The sequence below is a fragment of the Camelus bactrianus genome, chromosome 4, assembly GCF_048773025.1.
Source record: "Camelus bactrianus isolate YW-2024 breed Bactrian camel chromosome 4, ASM4877302v1, whole genome shotgun sequence".
Classification (NCBI taxonomy): Eukaryota; Metazoa; Chordata; class Mammalia; order Artiodactyla; family Camelidae; genus Camelus; species Camelus bactrianus.
The window spans coordinates 99,815,957-99,840,783 of record NC_133542.1 but is presented as its reverse complement, the minus strand read 5'-3'; the positions used below and the strand labels follow the sequence as shown (position 1 = coordinate 99,840,783).

At 40.3% G+C, this 24,827-nt stretch overlaps 1 long non-coding RNA gene and 1 pseudogene across 1 annotated transcript in view; both read right to left on the bottom strand.

The window, feature by feature from the left end:
• Nucleotides 1-24,827, bottom strand: part of LOC141577562 (uncharacterized) — a 712,663-nt gene that overhangs the window by 618,323 nt on the left and 69,513 nt on the right. The window lies entirely within an intron of this gene.
• Nucleotides 7,474-8,743, bottom strand: LOC141577400 (eukaryotic translation initiation factor 1 pseudogene; annotated as a pseudogene).

The window sequence follows — 24,827 nt, the reverse complement described above, 5'->3', positions numbered from 1 at the left end:
AACAATCACAAGCACATACAAACATCCAAGTACACACACACAGATGGATATAAACACAAATTTCTATGAAAGTACAGATAAAAGGCCCCTAATTCAGATTGAGAGAAAATCCATCAAACCTTGATGGAGATCATATTTGAATTGAGTCTCAACAATTAAAGCAGATTTGCTCCCCAATAGGTATTTGACAATGTCTGGAGGCATTTTTAGTTGTCACAACTGGGGGCTTGCTACTGACATCTAGTGAGTAGAGGGAAGACACGCCATGCAACACCATGCAATGCACAAGGCAGCCCCCCACAATAAAGAATTATATGGCCTAAAATGTCAATAGTGCCACATTGAGGAACCTTATTGTAAAGGATAAAAATGCAATTTAGATTGATTTAACCAAGCAAAAGGTTCACATATTTGAAAAGTCCAGTGGTATATTCATTCATTGAACAAGTAAACACTGAGTGCCTACTAGGTTTGGGTGATGTTGTAGGTAAAGGACATAAAGCATAAGCAAAACAGGGAAAGTCCATGTATTCACTGAACACCTACCTCACTGAAAGGGAATAAAGTATAAACTGAAACAAATAGGTAAATATATAATATGTCAAATAGTAGACATTCTAAGAGGAAAACTTAAGCAGAATAAGGGATAAAAGTCATATTAGAGAACCAGGAGTTACTGGGTATATGTACTGGGTAAAAGGTGATCAGGCAACTGTTTTCTATTTTAAAAAGGATTGGTCAGACTTCTCACTTATCTGTTGACATCTGAACAAGGATTTGAAAGAAATAGGGGGAAAACTGTGTGAATATTTTGGGGAAGAACACTTCAGGGAGAAGGTGCAGAGGCCCTGAGAGAGAGGTGACAGAAATAATAAAGGAACCACAATTAGGTTCATTTAACTGGAGCACAAATGGATGACAGGCAGAATGAGGGGCCATAATATTAGGGTGGAGGGGAACGTTGGTTCACATGGGGCATTACCCTTCTCACTGTGGGTGAGAAGGGAAGGTTTGGAGCAGAGGGTAACAAGATGGGAAGGTTTGGGGCAGAGGATGATGCAATAGGAGATGTGTGTAACAGACTGACTCTGGCCATTCTGCTGATTATACTGTAGAGTGTGAGACCTGGTAAGAAGCTATGACAATGACCAAGGCAAAAGATGATGATGGCTTGGACCAGGATGCTAGGATAGAAGATGTAAAAAGTGCTTAGAGGATGAACCAACTTTCAGAGTAAAGGTGATAAAATGTATTGATAGAATGGAAGTGAGGTACAGCAGAAAGAGAAGTCAGTGATGATTCTGAGGATTTTTGTCTCATGAGCAAATGTAAGTGTTTGGGGGGAAAAGTGACATGTTTAAGAAACAGAATGGACAGTAAGGCTTTGGCCTATTGTGGGAAGGAGAGGATAGAATAAAATCAGAGAGATCAGAGAGAGAGGCCGGGGTAGCTTCTCTAAGAAGGGGCAGGAAGGCAAAAATATCTGTATTTTTGTTCTAAGTGGAAAGGGAAGGCACTGGAGGGTTTTAAACAAGACTGACATGATTAATACACATTTTTCAGATTCCTCTGGCTCCTCTGTGGAGATTAGATGCAAGGGCCAACAGAATGAGGAACAGCCAGTTGAGAGGTGATTGCTTTAGTCCAAGCAAGCCAGGATGATACCTGGTCTGGACAGTAACAGTGGAAGATGGAAATAACTAGAAGGAACTGGGCTAGGTTTTACAGGTAGATCCAACAGGCTTTGCTGATGGTTTGCCAAGGAGATTAAAGGAAACAAAGACTTAAGACGGTGAAGGAAATCAGTTTCCTCGATCAACTCATACTCTTGATATCATCTGCTACCATTTAATCAGAAACACCACATTCTAAAACACAGCTACAACTGCCTGAGTCATCTTTATCTCCTGCTACACAAGAAACTCAGCCAACTGGCTTAATGAATGTTAGAAATGGATTTTTTGTTGATAATACTAACAGCTCATAAATAGCAAACGACTCTAGAAATGGTTTCTCATGAGAATATGGAAGTAAAGAAAGCCAGCCAAAACCCTGCCATTGTATATTCTTCCCCTTTAATTTTGATATGTAAATCTATTCAAAAGCTTCTTGCCAGTTATACAACCCAGGAATAGCTTTCTCAGAGACCTGGGAGCCACCCTTCTGAAATGCAGTCACTGAGAAGTCTAGAGCCCCCATCTCCCAGTCTGTGTAGGAGGGTATGAACCTAACTTTGGCAGGCAGCTCACTCCAAGTTGCAAAATTACCTCCTGTCATGAAGACACAAAAAAAGTTTATTTTTCCTTTGGATAAAGCCAATTAGCAAACACAGATGACCGATCCTCCTACTCTAGCTCTCTGTTGCCTCAGAGTTGAGCTTAGACATAGTTGTGGTTTCCCACAACTATCGTAAAAGCCTTGAATAATATCTTCCTTGCCTGTTTTGTCCCATGCAATTTTTTCTTTGACCGTAACTACCATGATTTATCAGAAAGAACCTAATAGTTAAGACAGACAGAATGGACAAAGCCGATCCACAGCAATCTGAACAGCCTTGGACAAGTTACCCTCTCTAAGCCTCAGTCTACTCACCCTTTTAATCACAGATATTATCATAAGAATATTGTAAAGACTAAAATCACTAATGTCTGTAAAACCTAGTGTACCACCCAAAGAAACTGACAATCTAAAAAACTATTAATGCCTCTTCTTCCTAACTCATCTCCTTAGCTGGTCACTTAACACACTGCAAGGTGAGACAGTGGTCTTATAAGCTATATGTCAGAGACAGACACTTCTTTTAAGAGACTGCACATGATCTTCAGGTATTCTTCTTTCTTTTCTTTCCATGTATGAATTTCGGATATAAACTCCCATTACTCAAGGCAGGCCCGCCTGCAGGCGCCATTTTGGTCATCTGTAGGTAGACCACCACCTGGAACAGCTGAAAAGCCCTATCACCTAGAAAAGTGGAGACTGAAGAGAAGTAGTGGGAGACCTCAAACTGGCAAGCTGACATCTACACACATCCACAGCCCTACGAGAGCCTCTCCCCAGGTTAGAAGCCCCCGTAGGACCCAGTTCTGCTGCAGGCAGCTGAGCTGACGTCTCTCTCCAAAGCAGCATCTGGAGGCGCTCTCCCCTGCAAGCGGCTCCCTCTGACCTCACTCTCTTCTAAGCCATGTATTGTTTAAGGCTAATAACCTACAACCCTATGTTATAAAACATTTTCTGTAAATGCAGTCTTCAGGGGGAAGTATCGTTTTCTAACGTTAGCTCTCTCCCTTTATTAATACTTGTTCTCTCATACTGGGACATGTGAACAGTGAGTGCCCTTTTCATTGGTTTCATTCATCTGGTAAGTATCTAGAGGCCAGCACTTCAATCAATACATGCAAGCTTTCAGAATTAAATTGCCCTCTGTTACGAAGCTAGAGAAAATGTCCTCTTTGTGTTTGTCTCCATTTCCTCTGTTCAATTGTTTTGGAACAAATACAGATTCTCGCCTAATTGAATATCACCTGTGAATGTTTGTAATCGTCCTGAGGCAGCATTATGAAAAGGAGTAGGGGCGGAGAGCATTTCCTATTTCTAAAACTAGTATTGTGTTCCTGAAAGATTTTTCTTTTTAATTATTTTGGTAAATTGAATCATATGCAGTGCGGAAGAGGCACAGGCTGTTTAAATAATACCTGTAATGACTGACTGGATTAAGAAAATAATTTATCTCCTCCAAACTCCGATCCCTGTTTACCTGGGAAAAGAGGGACACTCTCGGTGGAGGGTAGACTATGAAACTACTCATGGTCTCTCACTCAGCCAAGTTTGGTAAATTGACCCAAAATAAATAGACTGCCAAATACTTCTCTGGCAAGTATAGGCTAATTGGGGATCAGCAGACAGCTGAAATTTGGAGTCTGCAGCCATGATGGCAAGCGACATCAAAGTCCCCCATCACAAGGGAAGGAAACACTTTTACAGAGAGGGAACGGAGGCAGGGAGGGCTCTAGTAAACAAAGAGCCCCCGACTTTTCATTGGCTGAGTCCTTGTCAGGAAAGAAGAAGAGTTTTTCTTCTTCCTGTTGGGCTCTGCTAACCTCATAGGGTGTGAGAGCTACCCCTCTGGTTCCCCAACTCTTTAATTGGGGTTTCTGTTTATTAATTTTTCACAGGGGTTTGATTTTCCCCACCCACAGCGAATCAGAAACAGAATGCTGCTCTTACTGGTTGGAGTATATTTTCTTGTTTGGGTGGGGGAAAATGAGGAATGTTTGTTAATGAAGCACAGCTTTGAGCACTGTCATCGGGCAGCCAGTTGCCCTAGTTCACTTGGACTGTCCCAGTGTTAGCACTGGACATCATGCACTCCAGAAACTCCTTACTCCCTGGCAAACCTGAATTGGCCACTGTCAGGGAGGAAGAAATTTTCCTCTCCCCTTCTAGGTTCTTCTCGCTGGTCGTGAATTAAACTGGCAGGAGATGGATTAATAGGAGAAAAACAAACAAGTTCAATAGCACATGAGAGACCCAGGAACGCTGAGTAACTTGTCAAAATGGCTGAGACCCTCACCTTAAATACATCTTCAGCTAAAGACAAAAGAGGATGTTGTGGGTAGTGGTCTGGAACTACAAAGGAGAGGAAGGCAATGCACACAGAGATGGAAAAGTAAATGTTTTTTAAACAAATGTTTGCTGGGCCCTGCAGAGACAGTGGGGCACACAACACTCTGCTCTCCAGGCCCGGCCAAGTCCCCCCCACCAGACCTAGCCAGGATACTTTGGATATGTGTCTGGTGATAGCTCTATTTCCAGAACAGACCTCTTACCTAAACTCTTTTGGGCAGTAAGGGGAAGGTAACAAGAAAAACTTCCTGACTCTTCTGTTTCTTAAAAATAATCAGCCTACATTAATCCTCATGCCAAAAAGATGCGTTTTGGAGTGGACATTCTTGCTCTTTTCTATCACCCTAGCATTGTACCTTCCTTCATCTTTTCTAACATTTTTATCTTTATGGAGAACTTTATGGTGGATTTTAATCATTTAAATAGTTATCCAGTAGTTTACTCAGTCATTTTACTATATTGTAAGCAACTTTTTAAGGTTAACTATACGTAGACTCATTAACTTTGGACACACAGCTTAGTAATTTTACCAGTGTCCAAGTAGGCAACAGTGAACATAGCAGTTGTTTTAAAAGAGAGAACTTAATATAAAGAATTGTTAACCAGTGAGCAGTTGAATACACAAGGAGACAATGGCCAAACCATATGTGACAATGAAACTGATGCCACAACTTCTACAGCAATCAACCAAGAACAGTCAGGAGTTGTTCAGTGACAACCAGCTTCCATACTTTTGGCCCTGCTTCCAACTCAGGACCAACCAGAGAAAGGCAAATTGCCCTCAAAATCAACCACATAAGATCCCTACTTCTAGCTGGCCCACTTCCAGCTTCTTCATGCAGACAACCTCCAATCACAGCACGCCCAAAGCCCTCCTTTTGTTTTTCACTGTAATGCTTTCCTACTCAACTTTCTGTCTTCAAGATGCTGTAAAATGCAAGTGACAGTGGATGATTGAGTAAATAGCCTCCATTTGTTCTCATCTGGGAAATTTTTGTTTATTTTCACACCAAGAGCAGGTTACCTGAAAAGGCACAAAGGGAGTAGTTTTGTTACCACAAAAAGTGTAACTACAGGGAGCAACTACCAGTCCTAGGGCCAGGGGAACAAAAGGAAGAGGTTAAAGTTACTGAAACACAGAAGCTTGGAGAGAGGGCCTTTCACCTAGACCCGTGATGAGAGTATGCCATGAGCTCAACCCTCCACACCACAGGCTGACACACAGGCGCACACACATACTCACTTCACAAAATATTTACTTTTTAACGGAATTGATGTTCCTTACTGAGGGCCTACTCTGTATTAGGCCAGGTAATAATATCTAAAGCAGGTATTAGCTGTTCAAAGCCTGGTACAAGGACCTCTAGGAGCCTCAAGATAGTTTCAAGGATTCTACAAAGTCAAAACTACTTTCATAATGATGCTAAGTTACATGTTCTTCTTTATTGTGCTGGCATTTGTACTGATGGTGTAAGATTAATCAGGGATAGCTAACATATATAAAAATAGATTTAAAAAAATTTCTTCTGTATAGCACAGGGAACTATATTCAATATCTCATAATAACCTTTAATGAAAAAGAATATGAAAAGGAATGTATGTATGTATATGCATGACTGGGACATTGTGCTGTATACCAGAAACTGACACATTATAACTGACTGTGCTTCAATTTAAAAAAAAAAAAGGTTACTCAGGGAAAAATGGATGGAACCTTAGCATGAATCAAGGCACTGGCACCAAAATAAAAATGTACCCTAATAACATTACTCTTCACAGCCATGCACTTGTAAGAAAAAAGTTACAAATAAAAGCCAGCCTCACTTAAGATTGTTTGTAATGAAGCAGTACACATGATTAGGTTTCTTAAATTTTACCTCTTGAGCGCCCATCTTTTTAATATACTATATGATTAAATGGGAAGTACACATAAAGTCCATCTGCCATCTACCAAATTCCGGATTACAGCTGTCTCAAGGAAAAGCACTCGTGTGGTTATTTGAGGTGCAAGTTGTATGTGCCACCTCTTTCACGGGATATTTTTACCTGAGTGAATAGCCAGAACACAAACAATGGTTTTCAGGAGTGGGTATGTGGCAGATACTCTCTTTAAAATGAACAAAGTGAACCTGTCACTTTAAGAAAAACAACTAACAGTATTTGTGGCCACTGATGAAAACTGAACTTTCAAGTGAAAATTAGAATACTGAAGACTTGTGTTTGCCATCATGAGCTTGACAGCTTTCCGACACTTAAAGACTTCCTATCCAATAGGTGGTGTGTACAACAAATGCGATTTTGTCTGTTTGCTGTTGGATATCCTATGACAGAATGTGTCAGTATTTGGAAGACCTGCACAACTCAGTAAGCCAAAATTTTCCAGCCAACTCACACACGATGCTTAAAGTCCTAACCAGGTGAAAGATGCTTTCCAAGTGCAAGGCAGACAATTACCCTGAGCATTACACAGTACAGAATGCTCACTGATGTGGTTTAAGATTCCGGACTGCAACTGGTCTTCTCATAAACTACCACTTGTTGAGCTTGGGTGGAATATCAAAAGAGCATACCCATAATAACCTTTAGAAAAGGCTTTAAGAGCATTCTTCTCTTTTCCAACTACGTATCTGTGTGGGGCTACCTTCCCTTCACGTACTTCACCCACAACAACATATGTCAACAGATCACACACAGAGGTATACAAGAGAATCCAGCTGTCTTTGAGGCATCAAAGACATCAGTGAAATATACAAACCTACTCTCTAAACTTTTTTTAATAGACTTATTTTAATTAAAATGTATCATTTGTGTTAACATGTAGTGGGTTTATTATTGCTTATTTTCTTGGCTCTTTTCAGTTTATTGCATGAAGGAGTTACACCAGTCCAAGTTAAAAGCAGACCCCAAATGGTTACATGATACAAGCTCTGAGGTTTTTAAGCTTGTGACAAGGGACAGAAGGGAAATTCCACTCATTGCAAGGAAATCCTCACTTAAGTTTCATTTAGCCAAAAGCACTTAAAATCCATGAACCTTCAGCTGGTCGACCTTAGCCAGTCCAGTCTCTAGCAGGAACTGACCTATGTTCCTGCACTGGTCACCCTGTAGCTGAATCACTTCTCCATATTCTGGGTGCTCGATTACAGTACCATTGCAGGCAAATTTCTTCTTAAACGCCTTCATTAGTTTCTTTTTATCGTAATCATCAGAGATCCTTTAGACAACAGTAAGGGTTTTCCTGCCATTTCTCTGTTGAATTTTTATATGGATATAATCCTCAGTGCCAGCAGGAAGACAGCATCACCCTTACTTGCATCAGAAAAGGGGTCGAAAGGGTGGAGTTTCTGGACAGCGGACATACGATACGATTCCCAGTAATTTTTAAGGGTTAAAGGAGTTTGGGGCCAAAAATGCTTGAGAACTGCTGCTTTAGATCCATCATCTCATTTTATCTTCAAACATTCTTTGAGATATAGGCTATAATTGTATTTTCAAATGAGCTGCCTGAGATTCAGAGAGAATAAGTAACTTGCTAAAGGTCACTCCATCAGTTAGTAGGCACCAGAGTTTACATAATTAGCCACTGGGTGTGTATACAGTGGAGTAAAATAGTACAAAACAGCCAGATAAGGCAAATCTGTGGTTCATATAGACATTTTTGTAACTAGCTCCACAGAAATGTCTGCATGCTCTTAAATCCTCTTGGGGAATCTTGTTACCATTCAGAGGGTCATCCAACATCACGTGAGAGCTGTAGTGCATTTCCCTGGGATGTGCCCTGCATTGGTTGTTTATTTGGAGCTTCTAAATGCTATAACAGATGGCTGAACAGATCTGTCACCAAGTGACCTACATCCTTGGGATGATAAATATAATATTTGGCCTTCTCCAGTAAATGCCTAGGAAGAGGAGGAAGGACAGTAGGGGTTTACCTAGTGCATTACATCTCATTTAATCTTCACCACAGTCCCTGAGAGGGAGGTTTTCTCATGTTTAAAATAGTACCAATGATGGGGCTGACGGAGGTACTGTGACTTGCTCCTGGGGAGAAGATGCACAGGTGGAAAGCAGGCCCCTCCTCTCAGAAGCCCAGGTCCTACTTGGAGGCCAGATTTTGAGACTGACAGGCAAAAGCTCAGTTATCAGAATGGGAACCATCCAGGTCTCATTACCCACGTGGCCACCTCCGTTTTAAGTCACAGAGATTTGGTGTAAGTGATATCCCACAGGCTGCAGCCAGATGTTTTGGTTATGGGAAGTGCAGAGCAGTGGAGCCCAAGATCCAGGCCAGACCTGACAGTGACAGTCATTATCCGAAGGTATTACCTTTAAAGATTATTAGCATTCTACTGTGCTCATTCCTGACTCTCACTTGAGATGAATTTTTAATGAATTAAACTTGCATAATAAATAGATTTCTTTATTTTTCTGACAGCTAGCTAACTAAAGATTGTAAGGAGGGCTACCATTGTACTATCTTTGTGTGCAGTCTAAAGGATTTTAATATCATTGAAGAGCCATGCGATGATGGTGTTTTTCCCAATTACATGTTTACACCGTTTAACATGTGTGCATTAAATGTAATTTGTGCCTCTTTTCAGAGGTATGTGGTGAACACAGGGATGCACGTTGTTCCATGAAGGAAAGCAGTGATGACAGAACTGAGATGACTCACTTCATCTTCAACTTTTCTGTCCTACTCTTTTGCAATGTTTCTGCCATGGAAGCCTCTACAACTCCCCTGTTTTGTGCTGTGTCTCTTACCCTCTAAGATCTAATGCAAGAGTTGTCTTTTTCATGGAAATAATCACGAGTCCTTCTTTCTTCCTCAGAACCAAGGCAGCAGAGTTTGTTTTCATGTTGTCCCTCACCCTTGCTGGTGTAATGGGCATTTGTGTCCACTGTGATCTCCTCTGTTGCAGGGAGCCTCCTCCCCGCTGGTTTCTTGTTCTCATATTGAGGGACATATGTTAGTGAGCTATCCTTGAAAGAGTGACAACATAATTGATGAATTTGGGATAAAACTTAAGTTGAGCCAGCCAGGCTTCGGGAAGCACAGGGTGTGGTCTGCTCTTCTGTTTTGCAGAAGCCGACTGCTTCGCTCGTCAAGAGTACCCTGTGCCTTTTTTAAGTTGTCTGCAATTAGATGAACCTATCAATTCTGGGATGCAGCATTAAAAAGAACATGACTGTCATACAAGTAACTCAAATTTTCCAAAAGCCCTATTAGTAATGAGTTGGTGTTTTGATATTTTCTGTCTGATTCCTTTGTCTCTAACTGAGTGGACAAAGGAAATGATAGATATCCTTCTAATGCCCTAGTTCAAGGACCAGGAGAAACAGACAGAAAGTGCAACTCGGAGAGTAAAATAATACCTGGAGAGTGAGGCATATGCTGTGGCCTGAGAGATTATTTCTAGACACCTGGTTTCACAGCCCACAGTGTGACATGGGACTTGGAGGGGTGTTTGTTTGTTTGTTTTGGGGGGTTTTGGTTTACTCTGTTTTGCTCGGTTTTTTGTTTGTTTCCTGCTGATACATTCTGAACTGCTGGCTTTAAAATTTAGCCTTTAGCACTTGATCATCATGCAGTGCTGGAACCCTGTCAGGTCATCAAGCTCATGATGGCTCCAACCACAGGCAGGTGGGTCTTCCACATGGGCCGCGCTGCAGGCACCAGGCCGTAGCAACAAGCCCAGAGCTCGGCCATGGGGGCCTCACATGGAGGCCACTGCAGTCTGACCTTGAATTCCCCATGCGTGGCTTGGCTTCCTGTTGAGTACCATGTTGTAGTAGGGTGAGCCTCCCTAAAGCACTGACGGATAGGCAAAAGTATTTTATTTTACCATTTCGCAGACAGATGTGTCAGGCACCAGCATTCTACAGGGCACTAGTAAGGGTCCAGCTAGAATGTTAGTACCAGGTCTGGGTAGACAGGGAGTGGCCTACAGTCCTAAATCCATATCTCATTCAGGAATCAGAAGAAGACTACAGGGAAAATAATCTTAATTCATGAAATTTGCCCAGAGGCCTAAGAGCCACCCAAACATTTGGGTAGAAACTGGCTTTAGATTGTGGATCCAAATTAAGCTTCACCTGAAGAAGAGAAGATTTTGTTCACTACCAAGTGAAGAGACATGGGATCCTTATGATAAAGAAAATACAGCAACTTCTTGGATTGCTCCAGTCTTCCTATTAGAATAGGAACAACTGAAGAATGAAAATCAAATAAAGAAAAGCATACTGGTTAAGCCACAGCAAGAGAGAGAATTACTGAAGGGGGTGGTTATGGTTGAGATTTTATGGAAGACAAACTAAATAGAGAAGGAAGAAATCAGAACCAAAATGTCAGAGTAGAGGCATACAGACTGCAAAAGATTTAAACTGCTCCTAAAGAAAGTATTAGAGAAAGGGGAACACATTTTAGTTTAGTGACTCACAAACATTGCTGTCCTTAGAATTACTGGAGGACCGCACCCCAGACTAAATAAATCAGAATCGCTGTGGGTGAGTGGGATCTCGCATCAGTGTTTTTAAAGCTCCTGGATGGTGCCAATAGGCAGACAAGACTCAGAAATAATGTTTAAACAGGGAACTGTTAATTGTCTGGGGTTTTTTTTGATGTACAGTCAGTAAGTATAGTCAGTTTACAATGTGTCGATTTCTGGTGTACAGCATAATACTTCAGTCGTACATTTACATACATTTGTTCATTTTCATATATTTTCATTAGAGGTTACTACAAGATACTGCATATAGTTCCCTGTGTGTGTTTAATTGTTTTGACGTTACTAAATTAGAAAGAGCACCTGGCGCTGAACAAAATCGAGCAAAGGAAGAGAGGAAAGATGTCAGAGAGCAGACTGAAATGATCCCTGCAGAGGGAATGAGGAACCAGGGAACTCCTGAGCAGCACCCCTGAAAGCCACAGGAGAACCCGTAAGATCAGCCACATAAAACACTCAGAGTCTTCCCACATGAACTGCAATTAAAGACTATTACTGAGGGTGGAATGACAGAATTGGGACCATGACCTGAAAGTTCATGGAAGGAAGATTCTAAACGTGAGGCATATTACGTGGAAGACATGAAGCACAATGACGGGAGCATCAAGTCCCGGGTTAGACGCTGAACTGATGGAAGAACTCCACCTGGGGGGTCAGCAAAAATGAAAGGATGACAGGCAAAAAAAAGATATTAAGCAATAAAAATTTTTGGCAGATCCAAAACATTGATTTCATGTATCTTATTTGGGAGACACTACAAAACAACACCTGAAAGATTAAATTAAAAAGATACTTCTTGATAATATATGCCTCTATGGGAAGAGAAAGCATTTATCTGGTGGGTAGAGTTGGACGTGCGTAGCTCCCTTCTTGAGATGCAGTCCTGCAGGAGGCACAGGCTGAGAGCTACCCGTCTACACTGTGGGCTCACAGGGGCCCCCTTCTTACAGAAAATGGAGGAGGCTGGGCAGGAGGGCACCTCTGTCTAATTCTGAGATTGTTACTAGGAATCCCATTGGTGCTTCACCTCAAAGCCACCTTCTTCAACAACTCCATCATACCAATGCTGGTATTTTCATCTTATCTCCACAGTTTTTTTAATCTGTCTTCATTGGTTCAGAACTTGATTTGAGAAATGGCTTATAAAGTATCGACCTTCTGAAAACCTCAATATTCTCTAGTCTTTACTAGATTGTAATTTCTTCTCCTGGCAACAGGGCCTCGCACATTGCCTTACACAATGTAGTGCTTCCATCAACATCTGTGAAATGAGGAGTAATGTTGGTTTTTCCCCACCTTTTCACCTTGATGTCAGGATAAGAGTCTTCGTACATCAGTAACCAACACTCGCCCCTTCGCATCTGACTAAGGGACGAGTCTCTGAGGGGAGAGGGGAGGGGCATCCCCCGTCAAGCTGGAGCTGATTTCTCCCTACACTCGACTGGCAGTTTGTGGTGGCTTCTGTTCACCATCTCTCTTCATTTCTTTCTTTTATTGAAGTACAGTTACAGTGTGTCCATCTCTGGTGTACAGCACCATGTCCTTAGTCATGCATATACGTACATATATTCATTTTCATATTCTCTTTAGATGCCAAGGTCAGGGTGAGTCCAAGGAAAGGAGCATGAATAGCTTTCAGGCCCTGGAACTCAGACTGACAGCCACCCAGCTCACAAGCAATGAAACCAGGGGCAGGAATAATAGCTAAATGTAGAAAGTTTACACAAAAATATCTCCCTGGACAATTTCTCCTCAGTTAGACAGTGAATTTTATTATAGATTTGATTCCCAAAATGAGACATCCTCTCTTTAGAACTGGTTTACATATCAGCATTTTTATACCCAAGCTCTACCCCATCCGCCCAGCTCCCACAATAATTAGGACCCCAGATTCTCTTTCTAGAATTTAAATGACAAAGTTGTTATAACAGAGGTCACAGCAGCATGGAACAAAGAACCCGCAGATAGTATCTCAGGGCCGCCCTTAAGCGCATTTTAAAAAGGTTGGGTATCGTGAGAGAAACGTGAGAGATGACAAGGGATGTTTATGTGTAGATTCCTTAAAAGCCAATGTATAAATAAATTCTGCCTGTTCAAGATCGTTCTCTACATCATTTTTCCAGGCATTGGTCAAGAACATCAAAGGGCATTCAGTACATCAATTCTGGCTACTTCAAGCCTAATTCCAGAGGAGCTACTGTCAGGGAGGAAGAAATTTCCCTCTCCCTTCCTAGGTTCTTCCAGCAGGTCTAAGAGTTAAATGGGTAGGAGACAGGTCAACAGAATTAAATCAAACAAAAGTTTAATAACATGTATACATGGGAGAAACCCAGGAGAACTGAGTCACTCGCCAAAATGGCCAAAACCCTCACTTTAAATTTCATCTTCAGCTAAAGACAAAAGAGGATGTTGGAGGTGGTGGTTTGGGACTTCAAAGCGGAGGAAGGCAATGCACATGGAGATGGAAAAGCAAAAGTTTGGTAAACAAACATTTGCTGGGCCATGCAGAGACAGTGGGACAGAGAGAGGAATTTCAACAGACTTTGCTAGGTTCCTCCCTGTCCACACATCTAGTTCACACTATAGTTACCTATGGTGATGGCTCCCTTCCTGGAACAGGTCCTCTGTTTGCATTCTTTCAGGCAATTAGGGGGAAGGTCAAAGGTTCTTCCTGACTTTAAAGGCTTTAAAAATAGCCTAAATTAATCCTCATGCCAAAGGGACAAACTTTGGGGTGGCAAATTTTGCTCCTCTACAGTGTCAATCCCCCTTCCATTCTACTCTGCTTAGAACACCTTCACTACGCAACACCCATCCAGGAAGAAATGAAGACTTTATCCTATGAAATGTATGTATGCCCAAATCATCTCTTTGTGTTATTGTATACTCTATTATTCTCCATTCTAAGACCCAAGCACTTTTTTTTCTTTTTTATATTCATTGGATCAACCTGAATATGAAAAGATGTTTAAAGAAAACTGCCTCATTCTATTTCTCATACATGCAAGTGATCTTCCCTTTGACTTTCTATAACTGCAGCTTAACTCGTGTTTCAGTCACAGAAGCCTTGTTACTCTGCCTAAGCCTAGGCTCCAAGCCATCAGCCTGGAACTGCTGCGTCCTTTGGTATTCAGCACACAGATCACTACACTTAATGACAAGTTTTATTCCCAAATTTTAATGGGGCCTATTCTAACTTTCAATCACTTTGAAAAATGAGATTTTTTTAAAGAAATCTACACATATTTGGCACAATCATAAATATTTCAAAAAGAAAACCTCATGCTGGAGACCCACGAAAGACTTATCAGGTAAAGAAAACTGGAAAGAACAGTTGCAGGATTAAATTTGCATCATTTCACATCCAATTGGGGCAATTAAAACGTTAAACTCTAGTTAACATCAAAAGCAAAGGATGTGTTAAACTTGTCTCTTAAATTATTGACTAATATGATTTAATTACAATTCTCTATTTTCTCTTAGTAGAGAAACATCCTTCCTGGGTGTCACACACTGTTCTTCTTTGGTCAATGAATTTTGAAGTTTTTCCTCTACTGATGCTGAATAACAATAGATCCTTCAAATGGCTTCATTCTACTATGATCAGAATCCACACAGCTCTAATCGGCTCTTCCTTAGCTTTTACCTGTTGTCATTACCACCTTGTACCGAAAACCAGAGGCCAAGAGAAAGCTCTGTTCTCTATGAGAACTAAAAGAACTTTACAGGAGCACCCTGCCTCTCAGATGTTACCACTTACATTTTCCTCTCACTCGTACTTCTATTTATGTTGGAAAAGACTTGTCAACAAGGCTAAGAAGGGTGAGGAGGTGACAGGGTACAGACAGAGAAACATTACATTTAAAGGTAATCTCTTCTAAGATCAGATTGGTGGTTACCAGAGATGGGGGCGAGGGGAACTGGATGAAGGTGGTCCAGAGGTTCAAACTCCCAGCTATAATATAAATAAGTACTAGTGATACCAGGGGTACCACATGATAAATGTAATTATAATTAACACTACAGTATATTACATATGAAAGCTCTTAAGAGATTAAATCCTAAGGGTTCTCATCATAGGGGAAATATTTTTTCTATTTCTTTAATTTTGTATCTATATGAGAAAATGAATGTTCACTAAGCTTAATGTGATCATCGTTTCATGATGGTCGTAAGTCAAATCACTGTGCTGTACGTCTTAAACTTCATAGCGCCACATGTCAATTGTATCTCAAAGAAACTAGAGAAAAAAATTAGAAGATAATCTCTTCTTACCACATACTCAGGCTGCATGAATTCGCCAGAAGAACATTTATCTATTTGGGAACCTCACTGGTCTTCAAAAATGTGCTTCTCGCTTAGATTCACTCCCATATTTAGGGAAGCACAGAGACTATCAGATTTGATAAACCCCATGTTCATCTGAAAATTGTTCATTTTTTCATATTTTTTTATTTTTCCCTATAGTTTTAACTGTGGTAAAGTTTTAAACACATCAAAAACTACAGGAAGTATCATTAAAAAAATACCCCTCTTCTAGGAAAATAACCACTGTTATTTTTGCTTCCGTTTTTAATATAAATAAATAAAACACTGAAGACACAGAGTTCCAATGGAAAATGGCCCAAGTTCAGTTTCTCTCCATCTTTCCCCCAAGCACCTGGTATCACTGTTTAAACCACTTGTGTGTATTCTCTCCCTCCATGTTGTTGTATTTTAACTACTTATTATCTATCCATAAGCATATTGTCTTAAATTATGGATTTATCAAATTGGCATGAAAGGCATCATGCCATATGCAATGGTTTGCAACTTCTTTTCACTCCCACTGATGCTTTTTCCAAAAAAGAATTCTGTCCATATTACCACATATTGATCTTACTCGTTTTTAACCACACCATTTAAGTATGCCATTGTATAAATACAACACAATCTGTTCTTTCATGCAAATGACAGTTGTCAAGTTTGTTTACTTATGTCTCATCGTGATTACCATATAGGAGAACTCACCATTAGGAGCATCTGTATTTTAGTCCCACCTTGCTTTTAAACTCCCAAATAAATTGTTGCTGTTATTGGTATTGTTGTTGTTACCTTCAAACATAAAGTCCTATTCATTTATCTTTTGTTTTGATAATCCCTGCTTGCTTCTGAATCAGCTCTTTTGTCCCTTTCCTGTTCACCCATTTCTTTCCCCCTCTAACCTTAAAAGAACCTAATTATAGGAATGAGATCACTAAGCAACTGAAATTAACCCCCACCATAAGCTCCCCTGGATGCACACCATGCTTTGCCTACACTGTTGATTCTTTCCCTAGATACAAAGAAGAATGAAGAGCTATCAGGTAAAGAATGGTTCACTCTCTACCCACTAGAGCCCCATTAGCATTCCTGCAGGCAGATCGCGGGGCAACATAACATCTGCAAAGTGAGTCAGCCAGTATGCCCCTAATGGAGAATGCTGCAGAAGCCAACCTCTGCCTCTGAGAGTCACTGAGATTCTTTCCCCCATTTTTTCCTTTAAAAACTGTAGGGCTGAGCAGAATCTTTGGAGACAGTTTCTGGACATGAGTCCACTACTTCCCCAGATTGTCAGCTTTTCTGACTAAAGCTTCTTTTCTATATACTGACACTTGCTTCTTGAATCATTGGCTTTTGACCAGGGAGCAGCTAAACCAGAGTTCTGTAACAGTTCTTTTAAGTAAACTTTTTCTTTTTTCATAATGTCCTGTTCTTACATTATTGTTTCTATCTTTCATCTCTGAACATTCCTTTAAAATACTTATTTTAGAATATTACCTAGATTGCTCATTATTGGAAATTCTTGGGCTGTTTATACATCAATTTGTTATCTGTATTGGCTTTCGTAGAATGACTTGTTTCCTCAAAACAATTCTTGACAATTTTTGACATCTTTAGTGGGATTTTTTTTTTGCATAAGAGAAAACCTCATAAGGAGTTCCACATTTACCTCCCCGGGCCTTTCCCCCACAGCCCCACGGTGCATTAGACTTTAGTTTTTAGCTCACTGTTCTGGCTTGAGTTCCTCTCAGTGTGTGGAAACAGAATTTCTCTTCCTCACCTTTGAGACTGACACTATCTTAATGTTTCCTGTGCTTGTACATTTCTCTCAGCATTTCTGTTTTTGGAAGAGCTGTGGGGGTGTGTCCTTGGCTTCCTTTTCCTAGTGACTGCTTCCAAATCCTTCCTCCAAACTCTCTGAGCCAACCAACCCCTGTGTCCACATGACAATCCTTTGATTATAATCTAAAGGGGAGAGACTTTCTATTTGTAACTTAAAACTTCTAGAAATTTCACTTGCCAATTTTATCTGTTTGAATACAATTTTCCTTATTTATACAATTTAGTTTTTCTACTGAAATTTGAAATCTTTTTCCACATTTCATCCCAGGATAAGAAATGTTACAGTGAAACTAAGGCTTCTGGAAAATGTGTATGGTTTTCTTCATATTAACTTACAGGAACATTTTATTTGAAAACAATTGTTAGAAACAATTGTTAGAAAACAACATGTTAGAAAGACATATTGCTTTCAAACCTTATTTCATTTATGTATTTGTTGCTATTGTTTTGCTTTCCCTAAGATTGTGTCCTTTCAAGAAACCCAAAATAGCCTTTGTAAACACCATATAGAAATGTAAATCTCGTGATCAATTTTCAAGAGTTGAAGTGAAACATGAAACAAGGGAGATTAGGGAGATCATCCTCAAGATTTTTTACTTGAGTGTCGCAAAGGACAGATAAATACTCCCAATTTAAGCTTAATAGGAAAAGTACAACTTTACTAACCTTAGGTATTATCTCCTGATAATTGCCTTAAAACTGGGCAAGAGGAAAAATACACTGTGTGTTTTTTTCCCCCTACACTCAACATTCAGGAAATTATCTCATTACATTCCAAGGACTGATAATATCAGCTATTTACCAGTACTGATTTAAGATTTCAAAAGCTACAGGATTAAAAAAATCTAAATCTACTTTAAATTAAAAGCCTGCAGAATAGGTCAGCATATGTTGTATTTTTTTTCCTGAAAAAAAATCTTATTTTTCGGATCCTCTTGAAAAATTAACAACACAGAATTGCAAAACAGAACTCATCTAAAGATACTCAGTGGCCTCGCTGAGGAAAGAGAAATTCAGAGACATCAGGTAAGTGGCAGAGCCAGGATCTGGACCTGATTCTATTGAATTCCAAACTCCATGTACTGTCCACCTTACTATTTTCCCACATTACAGATTTCTGTGGTCTGGCATGCATTAACGAAAAGGCTTCTGTGCTAGAAGTCAACAGACCTACATTCAAGCCTGGACACTGCCACTCCCTGTCTTCCCATTTTGGGTGTCTTCATGAGAAACAATACAGAAGCCTTGATAGCTGTCAGGTGAGAGCTGGCCTGACACAGCGAGACAGTGGTGTTCTCCAACTGAACATGAAACATTTCACAGAGCATCAACGTCAGCTGATGTCATTCTAGGACTGTGATGGAGTGAGAAAAACACAAGAGTGCTTTCTAATCACATCTGCTCCCAGAGAAGCGTAAGAACAACATGCAAACCATTGATATATCCAAACATCTTCCCCCAGCTATCATGAGCGCCCAATGCTTTTCTATCAATTGCAGCTTTATGCCCACTCTATTCCTCCTGCAGCTGAGATGCAACAAATAGAATTACCCCCACTCCCTGATAGTACCTATCCTATCCACAGGAAACTCCTGCCTCCTTGAACCTTCCTTCAAGTCATCCAACATAAAGCCAAACTCTAACAAATCTTCCTCCACCCTCTTATTCTGAGGTCCATGCTTGCCCATCAGGTCAGTCTCCCTTGTTGCATCAGGTAATAAAATGAACTTCTCATGACTTAACATGCCTCCAGTGGCCTTTGGGAGGCATCAACACAGCTCTCTGGAATTTCACAGCTTACCCACCTACAAAAAGAGGACAAAGAGTGGGCATCAGTAACATCAGTCCAGCACTCCCTAAGGCCGTTCCAGTGCTGTCATGCCACAGCCTTAGAGCTTGCTATTTCTACCCCTTTCTTCTGATTTTGGGTGATATTCACCAAATTCCTAAGAAATTCAAATAATGATTGTTTCTATTTCTCACAAGAGAAGATTTACAATAATTAGCACAAGCACTGAGCTCAAAGGCAATTCTCCAGTGGCCTCAGAGAGAGTGATTAAGAGTATTGCTGTTGGCAGGAGGGGATAGCTCAGTGGCAGAGTGAGTGCTTAGCACACACGAGGTCCTAGGTTCAAACTCCAGTCCCTCCATTTAAAAAAATATTTAAAAATAAGTCAATCAATCAATGAAATTACCTTCTCCTACCAAAAAAAAAAAATAGTAATGCTGTTACATAATCTATACAACATTGAAGTCAGAAGTACCAGAAACCCAGACTCACCCTGTAAATAATCCTGTAATCACAGATGCAGGCTTTATCATCTTTTCCTTCCTCTGGGGTTTTAGCACCATTTTACAGAAATTGAAGCATGGAAGTAAATTTTGGGGCATGACAGTTTATAAATTAAATGTGGTTAAAAGTGACTGAGTGATTAATCCTCGTTCATGCAGCTATAACGATGAAGTCAGTAAATAACATGCAATTTAATTACACTTCTGATACACATGATATGTAAGTTATGCATCATAATAATCATCTGGATTATAAACCTTTTTCTATCTCTTGTTGAAACTTGGCTGAATAGATCACTTGGATTTAATAAGTTTTGATTTGAGAATGAAGATTACTCTCTCTGTAATTGGGATACATTTATTTAAATTCCAATGAAGAAAGATATGAGAGGAAATAGCGCTGCTGAAGGGAAGAGATCCATATAGAATAATCAGAGGCAAACTGACTGCCTGACCAAAGAAGAATATGAACCAGGAGAGAGCAGCAACACAGGCAAAAGGAAATACTGACAAACATAACCTGAAGAGAAGAAGATCTTACTAATGATAAAAGGCTATGAATTAAGATGGATTTTTGAATTATGGAAGCAAAGTCTCTGGAAAAGTGCCAAAGCAGTCAGGAAGGAATCTTGGCAAAACAGCAGTAATGGAGTAATTAGTGTTTCTAGAAAGTTTGTATTTCCAGGGAACAAAGGATTTTAAATGAAAAATTTAATCATTCTGCCAAATGCACTTGCCACTGAAGGTTTGAAAAGTGGCTTCCTTTATTTTATCAAATAGGTGCATTTGGTAGGTGGCTGTGGGGCATTACAGTCAGACCTGGGTAATAATTCCACATCTACCCACTCCTACACAGATCACTTCCTCTTCCTTGTCCTCAATAAAACAAGTTTTGAGTAGCCCACTGCCACCCAACATCTACCTAAAGGCTTATTCAAGAAGCACAATTTTACAGAGACCAGCCCAGGACCAAAAGACTCCTTACAGGACATACTAACTCCTCACCATGGGGATTTTCTAAGTTCTGCAACTGTATCAGTTTGGAGTTCCAGAAATAGTATATCCTAGCTTAACCTCCTCAAAAGGAGCTTGCTAGTTACAGTCAGTATCACACTTTCACCTTTTACTTTGGAATATTTGGAAGTACACATATTGAGAAATTTCCCTAGTTACTCAACATCCTTGACATGAGAACCAATGTAGTAAATTCCCCTGGGAATTTAGCACTTTGAATAATTTCTACTAGTGTATTTTCAAATTCACTAATCTCTTCTTCTGCAATGTCTTATCTTCAATTAACCTATCCAGTGTAATTTTCACTTTAGACAATGTATACACCACCTTTAGAAGTTCAACTTGAGTCTTCTCTATTTCTTCCACATCTCCCTTTGACTTGCTCATGTTTTTCTTTTCTTTCTTAAACATATATATTTATAATAAATGTTTTAACACCTTGTCTACTACTTCCATCAATCTTCATTCTTGTCATTTATAGATATATTTCTATAGAATAATTTTTCTTCTGGCTATGGATAAAATTCTCCTGTTTATTTGCACAGCTGGTAGTTTTTTATTGGATTGCAGACAGGATTCCAGACATTTTGAGTTACATGCTGCTGGCTTGGATGGTTTGGGGTTTTTTGTTGTTGTAGTTTGTGTAATTTTCAATATTTAGGGACTTTGTTCAGAAGTGCAGTTACATTACTGGGAATTAGTTTGATTCTTTGAAGTTGATTTTTATTTTCTTATTGTGAACACAAAATGCCTTTAGTGTACATTTTGCCCTACTGCTGAGCCAATACCTTTCTGGGGACTCAGCTCAATATCTCATATGTTTGATCGTCTTTCATTTTAATGGACAGCTGATGGAAAAACAAACTACACACATGTTACATGTATTAGCTCGTGTACTCCTTAAAACAATCTTGTAAGGTAGATACACTATCATTACTACTATTTTACAGATGGTGAAACTGAGGCACCAAGATATTGAGCTCACACAGCTGCTAAGAAGCAAAGCTTTAATTTGAAGAAAAGCAATCTGATTGCAAAGCTTGTACTTTTAATCACTAAGTTACTTATTGTTGTTGTTGTCACTATTATTAATGATAGGCAGGAGTACACAAGCAAACATATAAGTTGATGTCAGAGTATTCAGAGTAGTAATGTCCTAAGTAGGGAATGGGACAGGGCTCACCCTATAAGCAGGCAGCATATGGAGATAAAGACAAGAAAATTAACACGTACCCATAAATGATGACAAGATTAGAGATTTGTGAAAACTGAGATGAGACTCTCTAACACTGAAATCCTTTCCAATAATCAAAAATCTCTTAATGTTCTGCACTCCTTAGTTTAGAAATGTTTCTACCTATTCTAAAAATATCAAATAATTGACAGGTTGAAACCTTTTTTGTCCATGATGGGAAAACCCAAGCTTGGTTCTTCTTGCTCTGAAACAGATGAGAAAGCGAAAAAAAGATTCTATAAGATCAATCAAGCAACATGCCAGGTGGAACAAAGGACAAAAAACACACTCATACTTAGAAAATAACTGGGAAGCAGAACGCAGGAAGCAGAGCTCCTGATCTGGAAACGCACATTGGGATGAGTGACAGCCACAGCATTCACAACACAGGCAGGACATTTCTTAACAGCAAAACCCCCTCTGAGAATATATGATAACAAGAACTAGTGTATCTGACATTTGTACTACACTCGAGAGCTTTCAAGGGCCTCCGTCTGATGTGATCACATAATAATACTCTCTGGTCCCTGGAGCAAACATATTTTTCAGATGAAGAAACTGACTCAAAAAGTTAAATGCCAAGATGTCTCAGCAAGTAGGCTAGACTAGAACTGGACTTCTGACATTGCATTCTCCTCCTGTACGATGTCTGTGCCACACAATCTGAGATGCCCACCACTAGACCAAGGTGAATAAAACTCAAAGATTGTGGGCTCCTGGACCACTCCAGAGTTTCTTTTCCCTATAACAGTCATTTGATATTTCTCCAAGTTATAGAAAATTTTATATATTTTAGGCTTGAATTTAGCTTTGAAAGTTCAAATCATGAATACTTACAAATTATTGTACTTTGGAATAGTCAGTGGATTTGATTGAGAGTTGTGGTGACTTAACCAGCAAGTAGACACTGAAGTCCAGGCACACAGATTAGAGGTAACACTTGGTATAACTCTGCTTGTGCAGACCCACAATGAGGCCAGTAGAGGAAGTTCAGAAATTCTAAAAATTGTAGTGGCTTACAGCAACAAATGTTTATTTGTTTTTCTCACAGAGCTGAAAGCAGTCCAGGAAAGCTCTGCTTCAGGATACAGGGTGGGTACAGGTCAGTTCCCAGCATCTTGCCTTCCCCTTGGACCAATCACTACCTGGAATGTGTTCTGCTCGGTAACAATGACAGAAGTGTAAGTGATGGGAGAAGAACCACACAATATCTTTTAAGGCCTCTTCTCAGAACTGGACATTATCACAAACCAAGGAATGGAGAAGCTTACCACACTCTCTGGTGAGACTTTCTGCGAGTCACACAACAAAGGATGGGTGAAGGAGTGAAGGGAGGGTGTGAAGAAATGGGAACATTCACCTAATCTCCCACACTATTTCATATCCTATTTTGTGAAGCAAGTTTGTATTCCTAATGCATATCAGGGCCAAAAAAAATAAAAAAGGTGGCCCTTGGGAACAGAGAAATACTGAACTGACTCCTGCTGCTACTTCTATGTAAAAAGGCTAAGAAGCAATCTTTAAGGCTGAAGAACCCATGAGCGAGCGTCTGGATGTCCTGTGTACTGTGGTTGTGTCATGTCATAACTTAGAGTTACTCTGTACTAAAATATCTCCTGGAATTTTAAGGAAGGTTACACAGTTCAAATAGAGGTGAATTTCTGGCAAAAGTCAGTTGGAGGCATATCTTGTGAAATTTTATTCTCCTACTAAAACAAAATTGCCTATAAAATCCAAGTCTGCGTGCAAAGCGCTCTGGTAAACAAAGAGCACATTCAGTACTGGGAGCTCTGTGTTCACATCCATCGATATGTGTTCTTCCAGGAACAAATCACTACATCATCCACTCCCATGTAGCCACCTCCTGGGGAACAGATACCCCCCCCAACTCACATACACACATGCAAGGCCATACAAACGCAGAAGAGTGAAAGAATGAAAGGATAGTTTTTGGATCCTAACCCCTTTCAATTCCAAGGGGCACATCAAACTGGACCAGTCACATGCTCTGTTTAAAAATAAACAAACAAACAAACAAACAAACTGAAACAGAAATCTATGAATTGAAAGTTGATTTCTCATTTTTATGCAATGAAGTTTGCGATTTTGCTATTTTGATGGATATAGATGCTAATGATCATTTTTCCATCTTGGATACCAGAACTACAAACAGACACAATGAGCAAATTCCCTTCTAATTCCTATAATCCATGCCCATGTGTCCTTAAACTCTGCCTCTGGGAAGAAAGCTTCTGCTGAAGAGGCATCACTGAGGTATTACGTTGCCACATAAAGTATCGAACATTTGTCCCATGAAAATGATCCTTACAGACAGAGCCCCGGTGTGGGGCATCATCATCGCCTATGTTACTGCAGTAGAATCCTTCCTCCTCCTCCTCTTCTCCCTCCTCCTCCTCCTCCTTCTCCGTCTAACTGCAGCTTCTCCCCATGCATTTTAGAGATCCACTGTTCCATGACACAGATCTGATGTTGCCACTTCGTTAGAATAGCTGAACTTTACCTGGAATGCTGCCCTTTCCTGCCTGCCCTGCACTAGCTCCTATTAGTCATTAAAAGCCTTCTGCATTTCACCTATTTTCCTCCAACCTACATTTCCAGCCTCATCTCCCATTAATTCCTTGACATCTCCAGTGCCTCATGCACACTGGACTGCCTGCTCTGCCCAGTGTTCCCTTGATTGTGGAGCCCTTCCATCATGTTGCCTCCTCTGCCTGGGACATTCTTTATTCCCCCATCTGAGACTGGCACAACAGGACTCCCCCTAGAGTAGCTTTCCAGCCCCTCAAAATCCTGGAGTGTTGCAGCAGCTCCTGCAACGGTGTCCAGCAGATTCCTTCCCTCTGTCTTACTCCACACTCATCTGTCCCCGGGATCTTCCCAAAAGTCAGACGCAGCTCTTCTGAAAGTTCTTCAGTGGCTCTTCAGCTTTATGGAATTGACAGCAAATCCCTACATACACTGCTTCCTCATCGGCCTGCTTCCACCTTTCCTGC